This window comes from Callospermophilus lateralis, chromosome 1, assembly GCF_048772815.1.
Source record: "Callospermophilus lateralis isolate mCalLat2 chromosome 1, mCalLat2.hap1, whole genome shotgun sequence".
Taxonomy (NCBI): Eukaryota; Metazoa; Chordata; class Mammalia; order Rodentia; family Sciuridae; genus Callospermophilus; species Callospermophilus lateralis.
Window position 1 is genome coordinate 143,787,252 of NC_135305.1, and position 24,767 is coordinate 143,812,018.

At 41.2% G+C, this 24,767-nt stretch overlaps 1 pseudogene; it reads right to left on the reverse strand.

Annotated features, from left to right (window-relative positions):
- Nucleotides 1-21,433: 21,433 nt before the first annotated feature.
- LOC143399381 (chondroitin sulfate synthase 1 pseudogene) lies at nt 21,434-24,122 on the reverse strand (annotated as a pseudogene).
- Nucleotides 24,123-24,767: the final 645 nt, after the last annotated feature.

A 24,767-nucleotide genomic window follows, 5' to 3' on the forward strand; every position in this document is an offset into this window, starting at 1 on the left:
ACCCAGCATTATATATACGGTCTTCTCCTCCTTTCTTTATCTTGACTAAGTTTCATGAGTCTCATTGTGGCTCTGGGTCCTTTACCTAGAAACTCATGGTGACTTAAGGGTCCCTTGTAACTCCTACTTGTCTGGTTCTGTATTCTGAGTCTCACAGCCTTGGGCACATGATATTCTGACCTCTGATTTCCCAGCTTTAGGTGTTCCATTTCTTTTCTAATTCAACCAATTTCAGCACCTCATAGTGCCTGGTCCTTCTTCCCCATAAGATAGTGCCTCAGTGCACATGCTCACACAGCTCATCAGACAGGGCTTAGGCCAATGAAAGACAGAACAACCCAGAACATCTGAGGGAAAATATATGGCACTAACTAAGAGAAAGACAGCTGAGTATCCAAAAGTTATCCTGTCAAGTTTCTTTCCTCTGATGTCAGAGTTGAAGGGTCCTGGGTACTACTTGAGTTTTTATGGGGTCTTAACCAAGAAGCAAGAATTCAGTGCCCCAGGGCTCAAATCCATGACGAATAATTAACCCCAGCCTGAGACAAGGCACAATACAACCAGAAGGAAACTCTTAAAATCCTTAGGGATAACAAAGAAAGTGGGGTAAGGCATCACTCACCCAGGATTGTCAGCCGGTTCCTTTACCAAACACAAAAACACTGTGACACAGCTTGTGCAAAAATCCTTTCCTGATTTACCCCTATCCCCTTAGATCCAGCTGCAGTTGTGCTGGAGGCAGCCCCCGATAGACCTGGCATTTCATGAGAAAAAGGTGAAATCCCTGAGAAATGACCAGTACATTGGGTCATTCATGGAAGGTGCTATCTGTCCTGAGAAAACACTTCACCAAGATATTACCAGCATATATTTCTCTTCACTATGGAAGAATCCACTTGTTAGGAAAAGAAGTAGCATAGGAAGTGCTCATTTCAAACTCACACATTGTCCTGGCACCGTCATTGCAGCCTCTGCCCACAGGACCCTTCTGGGCTGCCTACCACTAATGAAAGTGACAGTCCCTGAGTCTGGATTCCAAGGAGTCCAGATAATTGAGGGTTTCCATGGAACTGGGACATAGCTTGGGGCTATAACTCCTAAAATGTTACACTGGCAGTTGGGTTCTTAGGGTTTTTCCTGAGGAGCTGTGTGGTGTGGTGTGTGTGTTCTAAAAATAAAGTTCATTTATTTTGACAAGTGGCTCCTGAATTGTGCCCATCCAGACTGCAGCATTTGGTGGCTCCCACGGAACGACTGAGGGTAAGTGATAAGGTAAACTGCTTGCCCCTGAGGGCAGGGCGAGAGGATGGGTAGCCATTTTAAGATTCTTCTTTTGTTTTGCTTCACACCCTGGAGATGTGTAAGATGGAAGAAAAACTGCTCACATCTGAGAAACAGATAGGGAGAAAGGACGGATGGACATTTCAGGAGGCTATTATAATGATTTTTTGTTGTTGTTCCAATTTTGTTTCACTCTGTTTCAGTTTTGTTAGGCGTTATCTTGTTGGGTCGTATTATAGTTATAGTAGAAAAATTCAATTAAAAGAGAAGGTCTCACGAGCTAGTCAGACACAGGAAAAAAATTCAAGTAAAAGAGAAGGTCTCTCAAGCTAGTCAGACAGAGGAAGAACGTTTAGAGCAGAAAAAGCCATCAGGGGGAAAGTTACAACAGGAGACTGCAACCAACACTTTTCTATCACCAGAGGGCGTAAGTGTCCAACAAACAAGGCCACTTCCATATGCTGGGAGGCCCCCAACCCCCACAGTCGATAGATGGGATCCTGAGACAGGATCTCAAATATTAACATTTCCTGTATTTGAGGCAGGAGGGCAGCGAATTCACAATGCTTTAAATTTCAAAACAGTGAAACAGCTAAAAGAGGCTGTAACAACCTATGGTCCTCAAGCACCCTTCACTGTAAGCATGGTCGAATTCATTAACAACTTGAACATGACACCAGCAGATTGGGCTAATATGTGTAAAGCTGTGCTAAATGGAGGACAATACCTGCTATGGAAGGTTGCCAATGAGGAATTTTGCAAGGAGATGGCTAGGCGAAATGCAGCAGCTGATTATCCTCAGAGAAATCTAGATATGTTGTTAGGAAAGGGACCTTATGAAGATCAGAAGAAACAAATTGCATATGATCCTGGCATATACGCACAAATTGCTAGAGATGAGGTCAGGGCATGGAAGACTTTACAAGGACATGGAGGTTTACAAGATCAATTATCTAAGGTAATACAAGGAGCTAATGAATCTTATGCTGAATTTGTACATAGGCTTATTCAAACAGCTACTAGAGTTTTTGGGAATACAGAACAAGCAATGCCATTAATAAAACAACTGGATTATGAGCAAGCGAATCATTGGTGCAGAGAAGTCATAAGACCATGGAAACATGAAGATTTAAACACATATATTAAATTATGTAGAGACATTAATGAACAAGGGCAAGTCGTGGCAGCTGCAATACAACAGGTTTTAGATACCAGAGATATTAATGAACAAGGGCAAGTGGTGGCAGCTGCAGTAAAACAGGCTTTAGATGCCAGGCCAAGAACATGCTACAATTGTGAACAAACAGGACATTTTAAAAGGAATTGCCCCATAGGAGGAGGGTTTAACAAAAATAAGTATCAAAGGAGTAGAATCCTGGGTATTTGCCCATGATGCCATAGAGGGAGACATTGGGCTAATGAATGCAATTCTCAAACCACCATAAAGGGTACTCCATTATCAAAAAATGAACAATGACCAGGTGTTTATCCACGATATCATGGAGAAAGGCATCGGGCTCCGTTGCCAAAAAAATGGACAGGGGGGCCCAATGCTCCGGGGCCCCAAACCACAAATATACAGAGCACTGGAGGAACCCAGCAACCCCATCAGGGTAGTGCCCAGGACACATTGTCTATTAGATCTCTCATAAGACAAACCAGAGGGAGTGCAGGGTTGGACATCTGTGCCTCCACCAGAGCAGTACTAACTCCAGAGATGGGAGTTCAAATCATTCCCACAGGGGTAAAAGGACCTCTTCCCAAAGGAACAGTAGGCTTATTATTGGGACGCAATTCTTCTACTCTAAAAGGACTTATGATAAATCCTGGGGTAATTGATCCTGATTATGAAGGTGAAATAAAAATTATAGCCAGTTCTCCAAAGGGTATATCAGTAATTTCACCAGGAGATAGAATAGCACAGTTACTAATAATATCCAGCCTACATAATAAATTTTCCAGTCGTACTGTAGAAAGAGGTTCCAAGGGATTAGGCTACACAGGTGTAGATTGGGCTATGCTTTCTTTAAATTTAGATTCTCACCCCATGCTAAAACTAAATATTCAAGGACATGAATTTAATGGGCTACTGGATACAGGTGCAGACCTTAGCATCATCTCTCGTCAAGAATGGCCAAAACATTGGCCATTAAAACAAGCCACTCAAACACTTCGAGGCCTAGGAGTGGCAACTAATCCCCATAGAAGTGCAATGGTATTAGATTGGAAGGATCCTGAAGGATGTGAAGGAACAATACAGCCATATGTATTGGATCATCTTCCTGTAAATTTATGAGGACGAGATGTCCTAGATCAATTAGGTTTGACATTAACAAATAACATCAACCAAAATGCACCCACTATTATGACTAGACAAGGTTTTAGGAAAGGATAAAGATTAGAAAAACAAGAAAAAGGTATAGCAGCACCAATACAAACAGATCAAGGAATGGACAGACATGGGTTGGATTTACAGAAAGGGCCACTGAGACAATAAAAATTACTTGGAAATCAGAAAGACCAGTATGGGTTCCTCAGTGGCCCCTGACTAAAGAGAAGATACAAGCAGCCCATGACCTGTTCAAACAACAATTAGCAGAAGGACATATACAACCGTCTGTATCTCCCCATAATACTCCCATTTTTGACATCAATAAGAAATCTGGTAAATGGAGATTATTGCAAGATTTAAGAGCCATTAATAATGAGATGATTATTATGGGACCTGCTCAAGCAGGGATTCCTCAATTGTCTGCTTTGCCAAAAACTTGGTATGTTTTAGTTATAGATATTAAAGATTGTTTTTTTTTCAATTCCAATTCATCCTGAGGATAGTCCATATTTTGCTTTTACTATCCCTGCACTGAATCATGAAGGTCCCGATCAGAGATATGAATGGAAAGTACTCCTTGAAGGGATGGCTAACAGCTCAACTATGTGTCAAATTTATGTTAACAAAGCAATCCAGCCATTTAGAAATCAAAATCCTGAACTACAAATATTTCACTATATGGACGATGTATTATTGGCACACAAAGATAAAAACACATTGCTAGAATGTTATGCCACACTTACAAATTTATTAAAAATTATAATCTAGAGATAGCAATAGATAAAATACAATTAAATTTTCCAATTAATTATTTAGGAGTTCTATTATCCTCGACCATGTTCCGTCCACCAAAAATTCAAATACGAGTAGATCAACTCAAATCACTTAATGACTTTCAAAAGTTATTAGGAGACATATATTGGATAAGGTCTTATCTAGGAATACCAACAGGAGAGTTGGGACCTTTATTTTATATCCTAAAAGGTCCATGAGATCCAAATTCACCCCGCATATTAACACCTGAAGCAAGAAAGACATTAAAAATCATTAAAACATATATGGAAAATATGCATTTGGATAGAATTGATATGTTTGCCTTTATTATTTATTGTACTACCAACAAAAAATATTCCCACAGGAGTATTTTGTCAAGAAGGTCCATTATTGTGGACACATTTATCTTATTCTCCTAACACTATTCTTACTAGGTATCCTGAGGGTGTAGGACAATTAATACTCAAAAGAATAAAAGCAGCAAAGGGAGTGTTTGGAATTTCTCCCAATAAAATTATTACTCCATATACAATAGATCAAATTGTTGAGTTTGCTAATGAGTTAAATACTTGGGCAATAATCATGTGTAAATCTAATGTTTCATTTGATAACCACTTACCATCTAATCCTTTGTTGTTTTTTGGTCTTCACATCCTGTAGTTTTTCCAAAAATGACAAGAAAAACACCTATCATGAATGCTCCAAATATATTCACTGATGGGTCAAATAATGGTACAGCAGCAGTAGTTACTCCTGATCAAAGTTTTATATTTTTAGTACCCAAACAATCAGTTCAAAAGGTAGAGCTTAATGCAGTATTACAAGCTTTTGGGATGCTTAAAGATTCTGTATTTAATTTATTTTCTGATAGTCAGTATATAGTTAATGCTATAGTATCCCTTGAAGATGCTGGTAGGATTTCCCCTTCCTCTACTGTTTTCTCTTTGTTTTCCACTATACAAAGTCTAATCTGGGACAGAAAAGATCCGTTCTTTATAGAACGTATCAGGGCACATAGAGGATTGCCTGGAGCCCTTAGTTTGGGCAATGATTTAGCAGATAAAACCACACATGACATACATATTTTCTCTACACTAGAAGAAGCTACAAATTTTCATAAAAAGTTCCATGTCAATGCTAATACTTTACAAAAGCATTTTAAAATAACTAAGGAACAATCTACACAAATAATAAAATAATGTCAAAATTGTGTGACATTTTTACCACAAATTAACCTTGGAGTCAATCCTAGAGGACTCATACCTAACCATATTTGGCAGATGGACGTTACACACTTGCCAGAATTTGGAAAATTAAAATATTTGCATGTTACATTTGATACTTCTTCTAGATTTTTTTATGGGCTCCCTTTATGCCGGAGAAAAAAACTAAAGATATTATAGCTCATTGCTTACAAAATGTTGCCACTGTGGGCGTTCCAAAACAGTTAAAAGCAGATAATGCCCCTGGTTATACTTCTAACTCTTTTAAACAATTCTGCTCATCATTTGGCATTACTCATATAACAGGAATCCCATACAATCCACAGGGACAAGGCATAGTTGAAAGAGCTCATCAAACTATTAAAATGTACTTACTAAAGCAAAAAGAGGGAATTGGGAAGGGGTATATATTCCCCAAAGATAAACTTAAAATAACCCTTTTTACTCTTAACTTTTTAAATTTGGATTCATCAGGACTTAGTGCTGCAGAAAGGCATATGTGTCCAAAAAATGTACATAAGCCCCAGGTACTTTTGAAGGATATTCTAACAGGACAATGGAAAGTTCCTGACCCAGTAATTGTCTAGAGTCGGGGGTCTGTTTGTGTGTTTCCAGAGGGAGAACAGCAGCTGATTTGGATTCCAGAGAGATTAACTAAGGTCCTGACCCAGTGATTGTCTGGAGTTGGGGGTCTGTTTGTATGCTTCCACAGGGAGAACAGCAGCCGATTTGGATTCCAGAGAGATTAACTAAAGTGATTTCTACAGACCAAAAAAAAGAAAATTTGGCTCAAATCCATAAAAGCTGATATCCAAAACTCCAGTTTGGCTATCCTTACATCTGCAACAGAACCAGGATGCTTTTTTCAATATCTATTTTATCATTACCTTTTCCCACATCATGAAGTTCTATTTTGTTTTTTGAGCTCATACAGACCTAGGTTAATGTTTTGCTGATCAGTTCTATTTTTTGACTATCGAGTTTTTAAACATTGCAATGGAGATTTCACCTGTAAAAAGTTGTAAGGCATTTACTATTATGTTATGTGTTGAATGTATTATATTATGTGTGCACACTTGTGTTTTATGTTGTATGTTTGTATGTACATATGTCCATATATCATATATGATGAGCGCTTGTGAAAAAATGGATCCAAAGTTTTTTTTATACACGTGATTTAAATGGTATAATTTAAATTGGGTAAACAGCTGTTGAGGATTGTTTTAATATGTGAACAAAAAAGGAAATTAATAGATCTGTTTGTTTACTTTCACCTTTCCTTTTCATTATATTTAATAATTCTGTTCAAGATAATGTAAATTGTTAAGAAAATTGTTTTCTTTTAGTATCTTCTGGAATGTTACATAATTTTTTCTTTAGCCATTATTGCCAGAATTCCTATCTTCATCCCAGTGCCAGTGAAGACAATGATAAAACCAATCTACAGCTTCTGCAATAGCCATCACTGAAATGCTTGCAGAACTTGCCTGGACTATGTATCACTTGTATGCATTGTAAACTCACTTGTATGCATTGTGAACTATCTGTTGGTGCAGCAACTTGTGGTAGTGTTGGGGTATTTTTGCTGATGGTGTCATCGGTGGTACAATTTTTCCAAAAGGAGCCATCAAGTAGCTTGGTGTATCCTCCTCCCTTCTGCTTGTGATGGTTGTTCAGCTAAAATTTGGGGACTAACAGAGGTGAGGCAAAGAACCTCACCCCCCCCCCCGCTTGTACAAAGACCTATCCACAGGTGTGGCTGTATGCTGGACCGGTAGTCAATGACGGGTAAGATCCAATTGCAGTGGTACCAACCTAAGACAGGAGACTGACGCCTTGAGGTCAGCTCATCTGACGATGGGTAAGGACCATATGTAGTATTGGACAACCTAATGCAGGCATGGTCCCTAAGCCACATGCTTGTTGTTTAAACAGAGAGGGGGAGATATTGAGAGCCACAGCCAAAAGGAGCCCCAGCAAACTTCCAGCTGCCAGCAAACTTCCAGCTGCCAGCTGATGATTGGCTCACAGCGGCCCCAGCAAACTTCTAGCTGCCAACTGATTGGCTCCTCTGTGGTGATGCTCATTGGGCTGTTTCCCCACCCTTTCAGACCACGGAGCTGTTCATTGGGGGACTTTTTTTGGCTCCACCCATGTGACCCAGCCAATCAGCCTTAAGAGCAGGAGGAGTGGGGGAGGTTGAGAGGCGTGTGGGAAGCCGGTGGTGACAGTTGGGCTCTGAGGGTTTTTCCTGAGGAGCTGTGTGGTGTGGTGTGTGTGTTCTAAAAATAAAGTTCATTTCTTTTGACAAGTGGCTCCTGAATTGTGTCCAGCCAGACTGCGGCAGCCCTTCCCAAGCTTTATTTTCAACTCATCGTCACTTTTGGAATGGACAGAAACTTCCTCCCTTTCCCCAATGTAAGTGGCCTACCACAGAGACCATTATTCTGGGACTTTAGGTAATGACATTTGATGATTGATGTCATGACACCAGAGGGCTTTACTGCCTCTCCTGCTACCTGGAGTCTTCCTGATCCATTCATAGAGATGCTCAACATGAAAATGTGTATTAAAGGGTATATGCTTGTTATATGCATTTTGTGTTGAAAGGTGTGTGTTTGTTAACGGGCAAATATGTTTATGTATGTGTGTTTCTACAACAGCAGGGAGCCTACACTAAGTTGTTAAGAAGGTGCATCAGCTTGCACACAAGCAGGTGGAAGTTATTCAACAATGTGGCTACTGACCTTGAACACATTAGACCCACTGACAATCTTAGGGCACCTATGGTGGGTCCATTAGAAGAAATACTGATTTGTGCCTCTCAGGGACTGGAAAATAGATGGAAAATCGAGGGACACACATAGACCAAAAGTCCCAAGAGGGGAGTTTAGAATGAATCACCAGGTTTCAGGAAACTGAGTATCCTATTAATAAGTGCCATAGGGCTGGGAGTGGGCAGTACTATGGGGCCCAGGCAGTGTCCTCAGGGAGGTAGGAGCATGGTTGACAGAAAAGACAACACAAATGGCTCTAGGCAGCAAGGAGAGAAATTACAGGTGGGGAAAGGGAGACAAAGTGGAAAAGAGGGATGACCTCAGTGATGGGGACTTAAGCTAGAGATGGAAGGACATTCAAAGATGGAGTGATGTTCATACTGCTCCAGGAAAGGAAATTCACACATTCTCCTGGAGGCCTTAGAGATCTAAGGAGAGACTGATCCTGACAGTGGGGGAGTAAACAAGTCTGCACAAGAGGAGCAAGCACAGGGTGGATAGGTGAAAATATGGAGGCTGGGTTACTGCTGAAGGCCATTCCCTTGCTGTGCAAAATCCTGTGGAAATGCCAGGGTAATATCAGGAGCCTTTCCTGGTCTTTTTGTCTCAAAGTCTTTGACCACATTTCCCATCTTAACTTTGATTAGGTGCCTTAACTTAAGATGGGAAGTATATAAACTAAAAATAAAAAAGACCATGATTTCTGGTTGATAAGGAGGATGTTTATTGAGGGGTTTCTGGGTTGAGGGAGAAGAGCTGGGTTGGTAGGGTTGGGAGGAGAGAAGCTTCCTGGGGTTTTCAGCTCCATTGTAGAATGAGGGTCTGGGACCTAGGAACACTGTGCACGGGACACACTCTTCTCCCTGGTGCTCCCTTCATGAGTGACCTGGCAGGTGTATGTCACATTAGATCCACTCATCTACTGTCAGAGCCACGTAGCTGCTGGCCATGTACTCATTCTTGGTCTGTTTGGAGGGCTGAGTGTTCTCCACACCCTGGGTGACCGTAGTGCCATCTCACTTCCAGTCCACAGTCACGGCACCCAGATAGAAGTTGTTGATCTGACACACCAGTGTGGCCTTGTGGCTCTGGAGATCCTCAGAGGAGGGTGTCAACAGTGTGAGCTAGGGCCCGGCCTTTGACCGACCTGCAAAATGGACCAGGCAAAAGGGATCAGTGTTCTGCTGTCCAATCAGGAGCCCCTATGCTCAGTGTGTGAGGAATGTCTTCATGTTCAGGAACTCTGTGTTGGAGCATGTTTGATGTAGAGAGCATGTTGGGGAATTACTTAAACTATTCCCCATGTGTAGGCTTTAAATAATCCAGGATACCTGTGTATTACCTTGCCTGGCACTTCTTAGACCATGGTCTTTCACACAAATGTGTCACCCTTGCCTTCCTGCCCTGCCTCCTTCTGACATCTCTCTAGTCCATCCTTAGACTCTGTCTGTCCTCTGCGCTCTCCAGGACTCCAGTGTGTTCCATTATGGGTCATTTCTGACCTGACTCCTTGGCTTCGAGGGCCAGTGTTTACTAAAGAACCCATTTTCACCCCAATGTATCTCTTCTTGAGTCTCTGCCGTGGATAATGGTTTATCACTCAAAGTCTGTCAGTCTGTCTTGGCCCCTCTCCTTTTGCAGAGTCAAACCAGAATGCCTTGTTTACAGGTCATATCTATAGGTTTCCTGCATTGGGACCTGTTCATATGTAAAAATAGGAGCCTGTGCTTCTGAAGCATGTGCCCTGTGGAGACCCACCTCCACCACTCTCATCTTCAGTCACTCTTCTCCTGCCTATCTGTTACCCAGAGCCTCCTCTTCTTTTCTTCTTCCTAAGTTTCCTGAAACCCAATGTGTGTCTGGGGTTTGTCCCTGGCCAAACTTGAAGACTGGAGTTTCCTTGTACTTCTTATCTCTTTCATGACTTTTGATCCTGAGGTTACAGTCCAGGATGCCTGAGCTGAGTTATGAAATGTTGTTTCCCACTCTTACTCCTTAGTGTCCTAAGTCTTTTAAAGTTCATCATTGGTCACTTCCACAATGTCTTTTATTTCCTCTTCCCCTTAGATAGGGCCTCAAGTTAACTCTTCACAAACTAATTAGAAAAGTGCTCCACAAGGGAGAACAGATCAGAGTACTTCTTATAAACAAGCATGCCAAGACAGACAGGCAGGCAGACAGACAACAAAATCTTAGTAGTTCATTCTGTGCAGTCTCTTATGCTGTTGGGACCCTTCCTGTTGGCTACCACACCACCACCAACTCCCATACCCTATGGAAAATGGTAAGTGATCTCTCAATAAGACAGGGTAGGGCAAAGGGTAAGAAACCCTTAGAGAGCAGAAATAGATTTTCCCAAGACCTGAGGATATGGAACAGATTGAAAAATTTCAGAAAAGCCACTTACCTAGAACAATGAGCTGGGTCCCACCACAAAGACATACCACAATGACTGAGGTTTATACATGGAATCTGCTCCCTAAAGACTGGGCAAGAGCAGAAACTCTTGGGCATGACTGGTAGGGTTTTGACCTTGGCACACTGCAGGTTGTTGACTGGTTCTCCAGACACTCATCCCCCTGTTCCAGGCATGCATTACCCATGGCGTTGGGATATGCCATGTGTGTCCCCTATCTCTGGGGTTCTCACTGCTGACAGAAAGGCTAAGCACAGTTACTTCCCAGAAAATCCCTTATTGATGGATAATATTAAGTGGTTATGTGATGTGGGAGAGAGTTCTGAGCTGGACTGGACCTGCTCAACCTCTCCTGCCCTCACTTTAGAACTTCTGAATCTCTTTTACACAAATTCCCAATTGTCCAGCCCTGACAGTTTCTACCCTGGACCCACAGACACTGGGTCATGCCTGACTTAAGGAACCTCCACATGGAGACTCTTCTACTTATTTTTCTACCCATGGAGACATAGTGCAATCCACCACATTCATGAAACCTTCCCTGATGTCTCAGACCACTCCTTGTATCCATTCAGACTTCCATTTATCCATCCATCCATCCATCCATCTATCCATTCATTTATCCATACATTCAAAATCTCTATGAAACACCCACCTATGCCAGGCACTGTTTTGCATTCTGGAACACAGTAAGACTCTCTTAGTTCTTACCCTCATATTTTCCTGAAACTTCTCAAGTCAAGGTCTAAAAGGCCATTGTCTCAATCTGTAGGTCTTTCCCAGAAGCCTAATGTCTCTGCAGGAGTTCCCTTTTTCTGGTCATTCTCTTCTCCTTGGTTGTGGAGAAGCCCTACTCTCTTGCTCCCATTTCTTCCTTTTCTCCTTGACCCATGCATAGCTGATGACCCTAGACTATCATCAGGTGCGTTTTTTCCTCGTATCCTTCCCACTGTTTCTGATTTGACCCTAACTATGCACTTGCACAACTGTCCCAGGTCCGAGATCCTTATTTATTGCTCTGATGATTCTTCTTGGCTCCAGATCTACATTTATTTTGATTCCTGATCCTATTTTTGCTTGAATGTCTTGGAGGCACCTTGAACTTAACAGCTTCCAACTAAATTTATTTCCTTGAAAATTGGATCCCCTGCAGTGTCCTCATTTCAGCAATTTGTCTCTAAGTCAGAGGTCTGAAGTAATCTTAGAATGCTTTCCCCTCAATTGAGTCACCTTATATCCTAGACCCTATACCACAACACAATATACTTATTAAGATATTCAAAAGAAAAAGGAAATTACATAAGTTTCACTCTAAGAATTGATGGGTGGCTTTTTCAAATCTGAGTTTATCTTTAAAAATAAAGATAGTATATTTACACTGCAAGATTATGTATTACATTGGGATCACCGTTTTTATTTATTTATTTATTTACCTTATCAGCAGAACTAATTATCACTGGTTGTATTGAAGATATGCAGGAGGATTTTTGAAACAGATTTAGTGTCATATTAATATGAATCAAACTCTTATTTCTGAATAAGAAAGGAAACATTTATCCTTGCATGAAGGTATTCAAGGAAATTTCCTCAAATTACTAAAAAGTGTCTTTCAAAACTTACAACCTTCATACGTAAAGAAAAAAAACATTTGCATCAGAAATCAGGAAAGTTGCTCATTCACACTTTTCAATATTCAACAGATTCTACCCAATGAAAGGAGATGAAGGGAAAGAATGTTATAAGAATTCTAAAAAGAGAGAGAAAATATTTCCTGCAAATGATGTGCTAGTCCACTAAAAAACCAACCATCCAACTTAAGAGAATTAGTAGAACTGTTAGAATTCATACAAGAATAAAAGTGGCTGAACATAAGAGTGACATGTAAAAATGATTAGGTTTCTCTGCTGCATAAGCAGTAATACTTTAGGATATGGAATTGTGGGGAAATTTCCATTTCAATAAAATTATATTTGAAACACTTACAAATAAATAAGATTTATAAATAAATAAACCAGAAAAATAAATCAGATTTTCAATGAATAAATTACAAAACTCTTTGACCAAAGACATAAATGTGATGAATGGATAGGATGTCATGTTCCTGGGTGAAAGTGCTAAGCTTATAAATGTATCAGTTCATCTCAAATCAACCATATATTCCCGAAAGTACAAACATAATACCAAAAGAATGATTTTTGAGAATTAGGAAATTGATACCAACGTTTAACAAGAAGTAAAATGGAGAATATGTGTTAAGATTTAGGAAAACAGTAATAATGATGGGTTGATTTCCTAGCAGATACAAAAACATATTATAAAACTAAAATAATCAAAACAAAGTAAAATGAAGCAGGAACAAATGAATGCTTCAAGAGAACCACAGAGAGAATGTGATAAGTCATTGTTTAGCATCTCATGAATGTCTCATTTATATTCAACAGATATCTTCCCATTTGGCAAATAAACAAAGTTATATGCCTCTATGCTCAAACTCCAGATAAAGTTAAACACACATGCACCAAAACAACAAAAGTACTAGAACAAAATAGAAGAGTGATTTTATCATATCAAAATAAAAATTACCTTTCTAAACTTGGCATGAATCACTGAAACCATTAAGAGAAGGCTAAACCGAAGTGACACAATGAAATTAACAATCACTTTATGGTAGAAGACTTCATAAAACAAAGTTTTAAAATAGGCCAAGGTTAAATATTTATAACACATTTTCTAAACAAGGGGTTAAGTTTCTATAGACAATATAAGCAGATACAAGCAACAGAGTTAAAAAAGCAGGCAACATTATGACTTGTTAATTCACAGGAGGAAACACTAAGTCAAAAATAATAAAGGATAAACATTTGACCAATAATCAAATAAATAATAAACAAACAAATTTCATTTTTTTCTCAACTCATAGTTAAAGTAAAGAAAGATGAACAATATCACATTATTGTCAAGGAGGTGGGAGATAGGGCACTGCCACTCACTGTAGTGAGTATAAATTGGAACAGTCTTTGAAAGTAGTTTGGAACTACATATGAAATCTCAAAAGAGTTTCTCTGAGATCCAGAATTTCCACTTTTAGGCATTTAATCTTTAGAGATACAGAAGTACAATATGCTCACCTCCAACCCCCAGATTTTCAAAGCATCATCCTTTGCATATTTTCTAGTGGAGACAATCTAAATGATCCTTAAAAGGGATAAAATTCTGGTACATCCAAACTGTCCCTAGATAACTATTTATGAGAATACCATAGATCCATATGGACTAATCTAGAAAATAGTTAGCTTAAAAATCTAATTGCAGGGTAATATGCATAGTATGACTTTATTTTCAAAAAATAATATCTCAACACCAACTCTCTCTCCTTGAGTGTGTGTGTATGTGTGTGTGTGTGTGTGTGTGTGTGTGTGTGTTTTCAAGAATGTACATACAATGAAAAGTTGAATTATATAGAACAACAAGACAGTGGCCATGAAAAGTGGAATAGGTTTTTGGGGGAAAGATGGTAGGAAAGAGAGGGTGACAGAAAATGTTTGCTGTTTATATTTTATATATTTATATATAATATATTTATTACAATATATTTATTATATTTATTTATTCATAATATACTTATTTATTTATTTTTAAGGAAAATACTTCATATTTACAAAAGTGTTTCTATTATATTATAATTATTTTAGAAGAGAAAATGATCTTGTGAACATTTTCATAAAGTCAGAAAACTATAAAACTAATATTGAAATGAAGTGAAACTAAACAAGTTAGAGACATACTATTGAAAATTTAAAAAATAAATTAAAAAAACTTCTTCACATTTTAAAGACAGGCTTTTCCAAATGCACACACATATTAAGAACATCATTGATAAGAGTCTGTAAGTTGTCAACTTATATTTTTAAAAAAGAATTTCTTATTACTAGAGATGCTTCAAAAGCAGTTTTTATGAAATTGATGACTTTCTCATGACAATATTAAAATAACATTATTAAGCAGTAATTTGTTGCCAGAGTCTACCTTACAAATATAATTTTGAAGGTTTGTGTAAGATGCTTTATGATGATGTGCCACACTACACTATCACACACTTTCTCATGGATATTTCAGTTATCTCCAATTTTCTCCCATTATTAACAATATTGAGCTAGATAGACAGCCTTGTTGTAAATCCTTGGTTATGGCTTTATTCTTCCCTCTGCGGATAAATTTCAAGAAGTGAAATTATACACTTTATATAACCCAGTTTCTTTCATGACTTGCTGCCTATTTGCTGAATTTGTTATACATTGAAACCCTTATAAACTGATCATGTAAGTGCCCATTCCTTACAGGTATCATTGCTCTAAATTCATTAGTGAATTTCATAGCAATTTTGGCATGTGGACCAGTGCATTCTCCCCTTGCCCAGGAGATGTCTGTGGTCTCAATTCACCAGCTCCCAGATCTTCTGCAGCTTCCCTATCTCTGTCTTCTGTCTCTGTCTCTGGACACAAATGTAGTCTCACAATAGACTCCAAACCTGAGCCAGTTTTTCAAAAACACGTTTGACTCTGACTCAAATCCCCCAGAGCCTGCACCCAGACAGCAGAACCTAGTCTGGGGCACGAGACCTAAGGGTTCCACCTGCTTCAACCCAGAAGCTCCCTGCTTCCCTTGGTGCCCACCCCCTTCCCTAGTGTCTCTGCTGGGCTACCTCATCACTAGCCAGCGCCCAATCATCTGTGACACCAACTTGGGCATCAACCCACAGAGGGAGCACACCTTCTCTAACTCTATGGCTCCTAGAAAGGACCACAAGTCTGTCCCCAATGACTAAACAGGTTCCTTAGTGTAGGCAAGCCCTCTCTTTTGTCTCCAAGCCTGTCTGCCAGGAAATGTTTATGACCAAGGCAGTGAGAGTACATCCTTGGGAGACCAAGCCAAATCCTCACTTCATTCTCAGGGGAGGGCTTTGCAGAACACCCCTTCTCTTAGACCATCATAGGAAAAAGCTGGGGATGTAGCTCAGTGGTAGAGAGGGGCTTCTCATTGGCCAACCACAGGACTCAATCCTCAGCACCTCCCTTTTTGTCACAAAATGCAAGACAAAGTCATGCATCTACAGCTCTGGGAAGGAGAGACAACCTCATGATGAAGCCCTGGTTGAGGATTGTTGGCTGAGGGTCTGATGACTGGATCCCTGCTTCCCACGATCAGAGGCTCAGCCAAACCATAAGGGTGCAGAGTACAGCCAAGAGGAATCGGGGAGAAGGAGGAGTAAAAAGCTGAATCCTGTGCAAATGGGAGATTCTACCAATACACTATAGGAGTGAGTGAAAGCCTGAGGAGCCAAGATTAATAATAGTTCAATAGAATGTTGAAAATTAATTCAAACAAACCCACAATGGACAATAAATCAGCACTTTAGGCCAGCGTTTCAAGCTTATCCTTTGTCACCCCTTTTGCCACGTCTCTTGCCCTCCTCCATTTTCACCCATTCCCAGCTTCAGCTGAGACTCCCATATTCCCGCAAGACTCCTTACTTGCTCCAAGGCTCTGCACATTGGACAGACTGCTTCATGGTCAGGCACCTTGGCCCAAAGCCAACTCCTAGTTGCTACAGTTGGGTCCTTTATCATGGGCATCTACTGCCATATCCAGCAGCAGCAGGAGGATCCAGTACCCAGTGGTCTACCCTGGGCCTAATCTGCTTTCAGGGTCAGAGGCATCTTTGTGGCATGAGGTCTATAGAGGATATAGTTCTGGTCCTCCTGCTGGCATTGGCTGCTTCAGTATATACAGGTCCATGTGGCCCTTGGCCCCATCCTCTTCCTGGATTAGTTCTGGTCTCTGTCCTCAGTTGGCCTGATCCAGGGCCCATGGCTGTTACCCCTGGGGGTCTCTTGAAGAGAGATATCTGCCAACTGCCCTGCTATAATAAGGATTCAGGGCCTAACTGCTCCTCAGGGCAGCCACCTGTCTGGTCCCACACCTGGAACCCTGGGTGGGGCCCTCCTGGAACACCTTTTGCATCTTTCCTTAGTTCCCCAAGACCATCATGGGTTTGTGGACTATCACGCAGAGGCATAGAGTGTCTGTGGAAATTGACTGAGTGCTCATTGGAACAAAAGTCCCAGAAGACTTGATGTCAGGAGGAGGGGACAGGGCTGTGGCTTTTCTGATCAGGCACCAGGCTTGGATCCTACACATTGCACTCTGGCCAGTTTAGACTAACCCTATCTTGGCTGGGTTGGCCAAGTCTGGCCTGCTCCTGTCTAGCTCTTTCTTGAATCAGGAAAGGATCCTCTCTGCAGGGAGTGATTCTGTACCCTTCAGGCAAGGAGTGGTGGTGAGATTAAGATGTTGAGTCCCTTCAGGCATTGGTCACTTCTGGGCTTCAATTTTCTTGTCTGTAAAATGTGGAAAGTGTTCTTGTGTATCAGGGAGGTTATGAGGGTTAGTGAGACCAGCAGGTGTCGGATGAATGCTGGTTTCCTTGTTTGCTGTCTCACTTTGGGGTTTAGAACAACTCTCTTGTTGTACCCTTGTGGCAAGTGTCCCTGTTTTACAGAAGAGAAAACTAAGACCCAGAGAAGATGAATGTAGGGTCCAAATTTGTTCTATAAGTGGGGTGAAAGATAAGCTAGAAACTAGAAATGAGCTTGTCCCTTGCATTTCCAGTCTTTGGTCCACCTGGAAGACTTGTGCCTGGCTCCCTGCCGAGTCAAACTTTGAGTTCTGTTAGGCAGTGATGGAGGAGGAGGAGGGGGATGGGCACAGGCTTAGAGTTGGGGTGCATTGAGGGAAAGGTATATTTTTCATAATTTAATGGTAATAGTGACTGGCTGAGTGCTTTACACACTTTAACCCTCCCCTATTTGAAGATGAGGAAGTCGATGCTCAGGAAGTTGCCCTACTTTTGTGATGCCACAGGGCCAAGAAGTAGGCTAGAGTTGCTAGAGTTGGATTTTGAAGCCTGGACTTTGAATGGCACCAGGACATTCTTTGTTGATGATGACACTGTTCTCCAGATGGTGTCAGGCTGCTCAGTGCATGGGAAAACTCAAAGTTCTGAGTCCATTCTATGATATCTGCTCAGTTAAACATGGGCCCAATCTGATCCTGATTGAATAGAGTTTTCTTCTGCCTTACTTGTGCACTGGTGCCATTTGGGCTCCTTCACATCTCTGTACTCTGATGCCCTGAAGACTAGTGTACAAATGTTTGAGATCCTTAGGAGTTTGGATTTTACCTCCTGATGAAAACTCCCTGCTCTGCCACTCATAGGACTGAAGTGGGGATCAGTACTTTTGTTTTCCTATTGCTTTTTCTGCCAGAAGAAAAAAATAAAGTGTTAATTAATACATGATATCTATACACATTTATGGGTTAAATTTAGTGTTAATTAATACATAATATGTATACATGTTTATGGGTTTAAATATGTGAATTTATATTTATATATATATTTAAAATGTAGGTCAGGGGCATTGGCAAATGCATTGACTCAAACATTTATCATTTCTTGTGTGGGAAACTGTCAAAATCCTCTCTATTAGCTACTTTTAAATATACAATGAATTGTTGTCAACCATAATTACCTTGTTATACCATAAGAACTTAAATGCATCCCTTCAAGTTCAGAAATGCAGTGCTGTGGGAATTTGTCTTGTTTTGTTTTAGCAATTATTAAAGGGTCCTCCTACAAGCAACCAAGGTAAATTTTCCAAAAGACCTCTTTCAAGAGTTGCTTGTTTTGAAGTATAAACTCCTCAAAATTCCCACTAAGTTTGGTGAAAATCAGTCTAGCAATATCAAGGGATGTAGTAATGGAAATGTAATTTCCCATTGTGAGTATAGATCATGAGTGTCAGGAAAAAATATTCATGGAGCCCTGCATTTCTTCATGTCTCTTAAGCCCAAGTGTTGAACAACTTTATTCTGGACTGTGTTTTCAAGGATATTTGTACAGTGAGCAACTTTAGAAGGTAGAGAGTTTCCCTTTGGAACAGAGAACAGGTAGGCTTGTTCTTCAAAATAAAATATTTGGGGTGCTCAAATCTTGTTCACAAATGTCACCTGACCTTCTTTGCATGGCTTTGTGGAAACAGTGAAAGAAAGTGCTGCTTTGGGGAACCTGCTATTCTGTGAGTGGCAATATGTTCTTTGTCTCTGATCTAGGAGTCTTTTGTGTTCTGCAGCATCTGTGAAACTGTGGCAAGCTTGCATTTTAGCTTGCAAATTAGGTAAAGTCTCAGAACCTTCACAATTATCAATAATGATCATAAAGAGAAGAAAGAAAGAGATAAAATGAAGGTTGGTAATCATAGCTGAATGATTTTTCTTAACTCATCAGATCAGATTTCAAGGATCTCCAGGCTGAATCTTCCCATGGCACAATGTTGTTTTCTCCTTTTCTGAGGGCCAAGACTGGTGCTAATAAACCCCACATGTCACTGAACTTGTAGATGAACAAGGTGGTGTAAAAGATGTCCTGCATGGCTCAAGGGACAAGCCCTGGGAGGTCCCTGAGCCAGTTCAGCTTCTCTCCTGTGGGGGTGCATGCCTCACTACTACCTCAGGCCTTGGACTCCTCACATGCTGGGAACTGGTGACAGGTTCCATCCTAGGAGTCTGGGCTACAGCTGTTCCATCCACAGCACCCCTATATGGGCATGGCTATCTCACTACTCAGGACCCAGAAGCTGTGGTTTCCCCCAGGGACTGTCCCAAGTCTGAGGGAGAATAAATTAAATTGTACCTAAACATAGCATCCCCAGCTATACTTCCCCCAGCCTCACCTGCCCTCCCCCAATCAGCTCATGCACCTGCAGCAGATGTCTCACCGGAGACCACATCCTAACATGGCCACACTCAAAAATTCAAAAGCATAGGTCTGGCCTGATCCTGGGAAATCCTCAGGGGGCTGGACAGGGGATCTCCCCAGCTGTTGCAGCTGCAGCTCTAGATGCTCACACCCTCCCCTGCTCCAAACTGACATAAAATGAGAGCTGAATTCTGGCACTGACATAGGAGTATGGGTCTGTCTAGCCCTTTTATCAGTGTCTCTGGAGCCTGGATTGTCTCTCCTGGTTAAAAGGGGTAGATATGCTTTTCCAGTTGTTCCCTTGTCAGAAGTACTTGTCCTAGCCTCCTGCCGCCTCATTTCTACTCACACGCCTCAGAGACTCTCCCTGTGGCTATAGGATGCTCATCTTTCCCAGGCCCAGGTGTCCTCAACTTCCTGCTCCCTTTCAGCCCCAATGATTCTTCTCATTTCTTGTGATTGTCCCACTGCAGAGTGGGGAATTGGGGATTCTGAGACAGAGGATGATGGTATTATTCTGGGGACATAACAATGGTTCTGAGCCTCAGAATTCTCAGGTAGGGGCTAGCTCTGTAGATCCAAGTCCCCTTAAGAACCCTGCCTCCTCTGGTAATATTTAGGTAGGAGAGTATCCCCTACCTCAGCTCTCCCCAGGAATTAGGAGAGACTCTTATCTCCTAGTAGAATATGGTATCACAGTCTCACCAATCTGGCAAGGATATTCGAGTTCCTTCTATTGATGACTTAGTGGAAGTACAGAGAGGGAGTTTTTCTTGCCTAAGACACAAAGCAGCTTTGTATAAAATCTGTGTCCTTGGACTTGACCAATAACAGCCAAGATCTGGAAGGACCAGACCTTTTAAAACACCTGGGATGAAGCTAGCCTGAAACTGGATGGTGTTTTTTGGAGAAAATTTTAATTCTTTAACTTTAATCTCTCCATCTAATGTGGAGAATGGAACCTGACATGAACAGTCCAATATTGACCAGCAAAGGAGGCTGGACATTCAGTGGAAGGCTGCACAGGTGGTTATAGGAAGAGAGATGCAGGGATAAAACTCTGGTTCTGCATTCCTGCAGTGTTAGCTTTCCATCATTCTAACAAACACCAGAAATAATCAACATAAATGGATAAAAGGTCTTTTATGCCTCTCAGGTATGGATGTTTTGGTCCATGATTAGTTGACTCCATCACTTTGGCCCTGAAGTAAGGAAGTAGATCATGTTGGGTAGCACGCGGTAGAGAGGATCATCCCACCTCAAGGCAGGTAAGGAAAAGAGGAAGAGAGAGAGAGAGAAATGAGGACTCCATTTTCCCCTTGAAGGGTACACCATCTATGACTGAAGACCTTCCACAATCCTCAGATCTTAAAGGTTTCACCATCTCAACACTGCCATAAGACCAGACCGCAACATCAGTTGCATGCACTTGCTGCTCAACTTCCTGCACTAGAACTTGAGATGACTTTAAAACAACTTGTAAAAAGAGACAAAACTGAGCAATATTTTTAAAAAAAAACAGAATGTTACAGTGTTTTGTATCTTTTTGTTACAGTAATACTTCATGAGAATGTTCATTTTTTTTGTCACAGGACTGTAGAGAAGGGACCTGGAAGGCATTCAAGAGATTTTTTTTTTCATCCAAGACATTTCAAATCATCCAAAACATTTCTGCTACATAAAATTCAAAGGAATACGTATTCAAAGGCAAACACTAATCACAATTTTGTTCACAAAACTGAATATTAAAGGAGTCTTATGTAAGAAAATCACTTAGAAATTGTATCCTTGCATGGACTTTAATAGCTGATCTAACTAAAATTTTTTTAAATAGATAATTAAAAATGTTTTGGCCAGCGGAGTTGACTGGCTGCTTTGACTGTAACTTGGATTATTTTTCTCCAGTCACATTTCAGCTAATTGCTGCATGGAATCATGTGATGATGCTTTGGACCACAAACACATTTTGTATTCTTTGGGAATCCAGATTAGGGTTCATGAAAGACAGGGTGCTGGACATGCACTATTCCTACATCCTGGCTTCTGAACATCTTCAAACCTGCTTGGAGAACATTGCTGAAGATTTCCAGATCCTTCATCCCCAGATGAGAATGGAAATTGCCACCCACTTGGGCAAGATATCCCTTTAAGTACCAGTAATGTCAAAAACACAGCTTCTTTAGAAGCCAGTTTTTCTTTTGAGTAAAAGGAAAAATGGTTTTCCATGGTAACTTTATCACCATAAATAATGTTTCAATCACACTGTCTAAAGATGATTGGGGAATGTGTTTGTTGGCCCCAAACTGTATTTGCTCAACACTGTTGCAGGAGTTCCATGGTAAACAGCAGTCAATTTCACAGAAGAAGTGCAAAGATTTGTTAATAATTGAGAACATCCCACCCTGAGGGCCAGAACAACGGAAAATTCTACAGACACAGGCAAAATCTTCATATCACTTTTAGGGTACTTACTGCTATAATCTCTCATCTGTTCTACTAGTTTAGCCTTATCAGGGTTGGAGTCAGAATTAAAATGTAGTACAACCACTTTGGTGTTCTGATTTGGGGTGGGACATGTCTTCCCCAAGTTTCCCAGAAACCTCATAAACATGTCAAAATATCCAGTATATGACATTTTAATCTTTGGGATCTTTGCATTTGTTCTTGGATCCAGGGAACTGGAAAGGAAGAAGCTTATTCAAGGAACTAGAGAGGAAGAATAGGTTTTCAGATTCTGTTGGCCAGCTCCTGAGTGTCTAGTTCCTAATGCTCCACAAACTGGATCTTGCTGAAAATCTGCTATAGGTCTGCATCCCTCCTCACTGGAACTGACATCTTCTTGCCTTTATACTTCCTGTGTAGAAGGAGCAGGTTCAGAATGTACTCTGCCCCATACATGGGATTCACCACAAGATGATAGCCACACAGGATCTATTTATCCATGATGCATTCCTAGGTCTTGGTGGTGGCCTTGATCATTTCCACAACCTACATGAAGATGTCACCCAAGGCTTCCATCTAGGCTGAGTTCATTTGTTTTTTTTTTTTTTTTTTGGGGGGGGGGGTGCAGGTTTGCTAACTCTCCACAGCCAAATATAAATTCTACCCAGTCAGAAATTCCCATTGCAGAATTTCCTCTTGATGGCAGGACTGAAACCTCAGGAAGGAAGCAAGGATTCCCAGATGTTGGTCCTCTTTATGCATCTCGGTGTTGCTGTATTTGCTCATTAGGATGATTTCTCATTGGAACTGTATTGTGTGATGATGCTGCTCTGCAATTTGCTGACTGAGAATGTAGCTATGCAGTTTATGCTGGTAGCTTTGGTTTTTGTTCAGGTTAAATGTGATAGCTTGGAGAATCTTACTCTAATGGAGTTCTCAGATGCACCCCTTCTTGTTCTTTTCAGAATTCTCATTTTAAGAAAAAGCTGATGCATCTCACAAGACCCAAAACACTTCTGTAGAGCTCAGTCCTGTCTGCCTGAGAAACAGGGGCTCACTGATATTCAAGCTCCTCAGAAATCTCTTCAGATAATCTCCTTTGATATAAAGATCATCATCTGCTTCCAGATCACTGTCTAAGTGGTGCTCATGCATATACTTAAGCATCATAAAAGTCTTCTGGGGTGGGCAAGTGCCATCCACACCCCACAGTGACACTTCTGGAATTGGTACAGATGTGTCTGAACCCTCAGTAGAGAAAAACTCCACTATCCCAAGAATTGTCTTAGGTCATGTTCTGAAGGTGGTCACAGCAGGAGTCTGAAGTATTTCTGGGTGGTCATTACTCCCACAAAGAGGAGGTTCCTGTCATATGAGGCCACCAACTGGGAAAAGCCTTGTGCCTCACAGACATCTTCCTGTGCCCTGCAGGCCTGGGTCCTTTTGCTGTGCCCACAGTCCTCCAGTCTGCTATGTCACAACTGACCCACGGGTCTCACTGGTTGTAGCTCTGAAGCACAGAGAAGAACAAGCCTGTGAGGCCAGCACAAAGCCCAGCAGGAGCCAGATCTGAGGCAACAAGCAGAGCTAGGCTCGCCAACTTGCCTGGAGCCATGCCCATGCCAATCTGCCTGCAGGGCCGCTCCCACCACCTATGTTCAGGAGCCCACCACCACAGCTTCCAGTGGCAGAGACCAGCTTGCCCTCATGACAGAAGGCCTGGTCCCAGATGCTCAGCGGGTGACTAGGGCCAGCCATGCCCATGGCGGCTGCAGAGCTGACAGCAGGCCTGGTGCTGAAGATTCATTATGCACACCTGCCCACACACCACAGTGACCTGCTCCTTTAAGAGTAGAACTTGCCCTGTTCATGCAAGCTGCATCTCCTGAGCAACACCGCCATGACTATTCTTCCTTTTCCATGGAAGTGTGGGGGCAGTGCAAAGGCAATGGCAATGGCACCTGCTCAGAGATCTTGTCCTGCCCTGATGGCACCCAGGCAGGCTCCACACCTGTTCTCCTTGTGGCCTAGACTGCTGCTGCTGTTTCACATGCTCAGACATGGCTCACCATTTCTCTTTGATATATTTTCAGTTGATTTTTATGCAATGTGAGAAATAATGGTCTAGTTTTATTCTTCTACATATTCCACCATGCCCTTCTACCATGCTGTTTTTGTGATAGACTCAGAAGCTCATGGAGACCTGTGCAGCCACCAGCCAAAAATTAATGTGCCCTTCTCTAACTTTTTCCTGTCAGGTATAATGGTCACAGTGAAAAAGAGCTGACAACCACAAATGGGAGAGTTACAGAGCTCATTTGGGGTTCTGGTAGTCCTGCCCAGCATGCAATACTGAGGGGAGTCCTAAAACTTAAGAAGGGTAAGAAATGGGAACTTGAGAACCTGAAGAATTAATATCTCTGCTAAAGGTACTTACATAGCTGATCATAAATCCTAACAATGATATAGTTTTGTAATTTAGTTTCTAACATATTATCATGTGAATTAAAGACAGGAGAAATAAAGTTCATAGTTTGAATCAATAATGGAAATGAACACAAGAATGCCAGTATGCACATCATACTTATGACAACAGCATCATAAACAAGAAGGAATACATGAGGGTGGGAGGAGAGGGAACATGACAATACAACTCAGGCAGCATCATTGCAAACTATGTTGGTATTGATGTAAAGCACATAGAAAC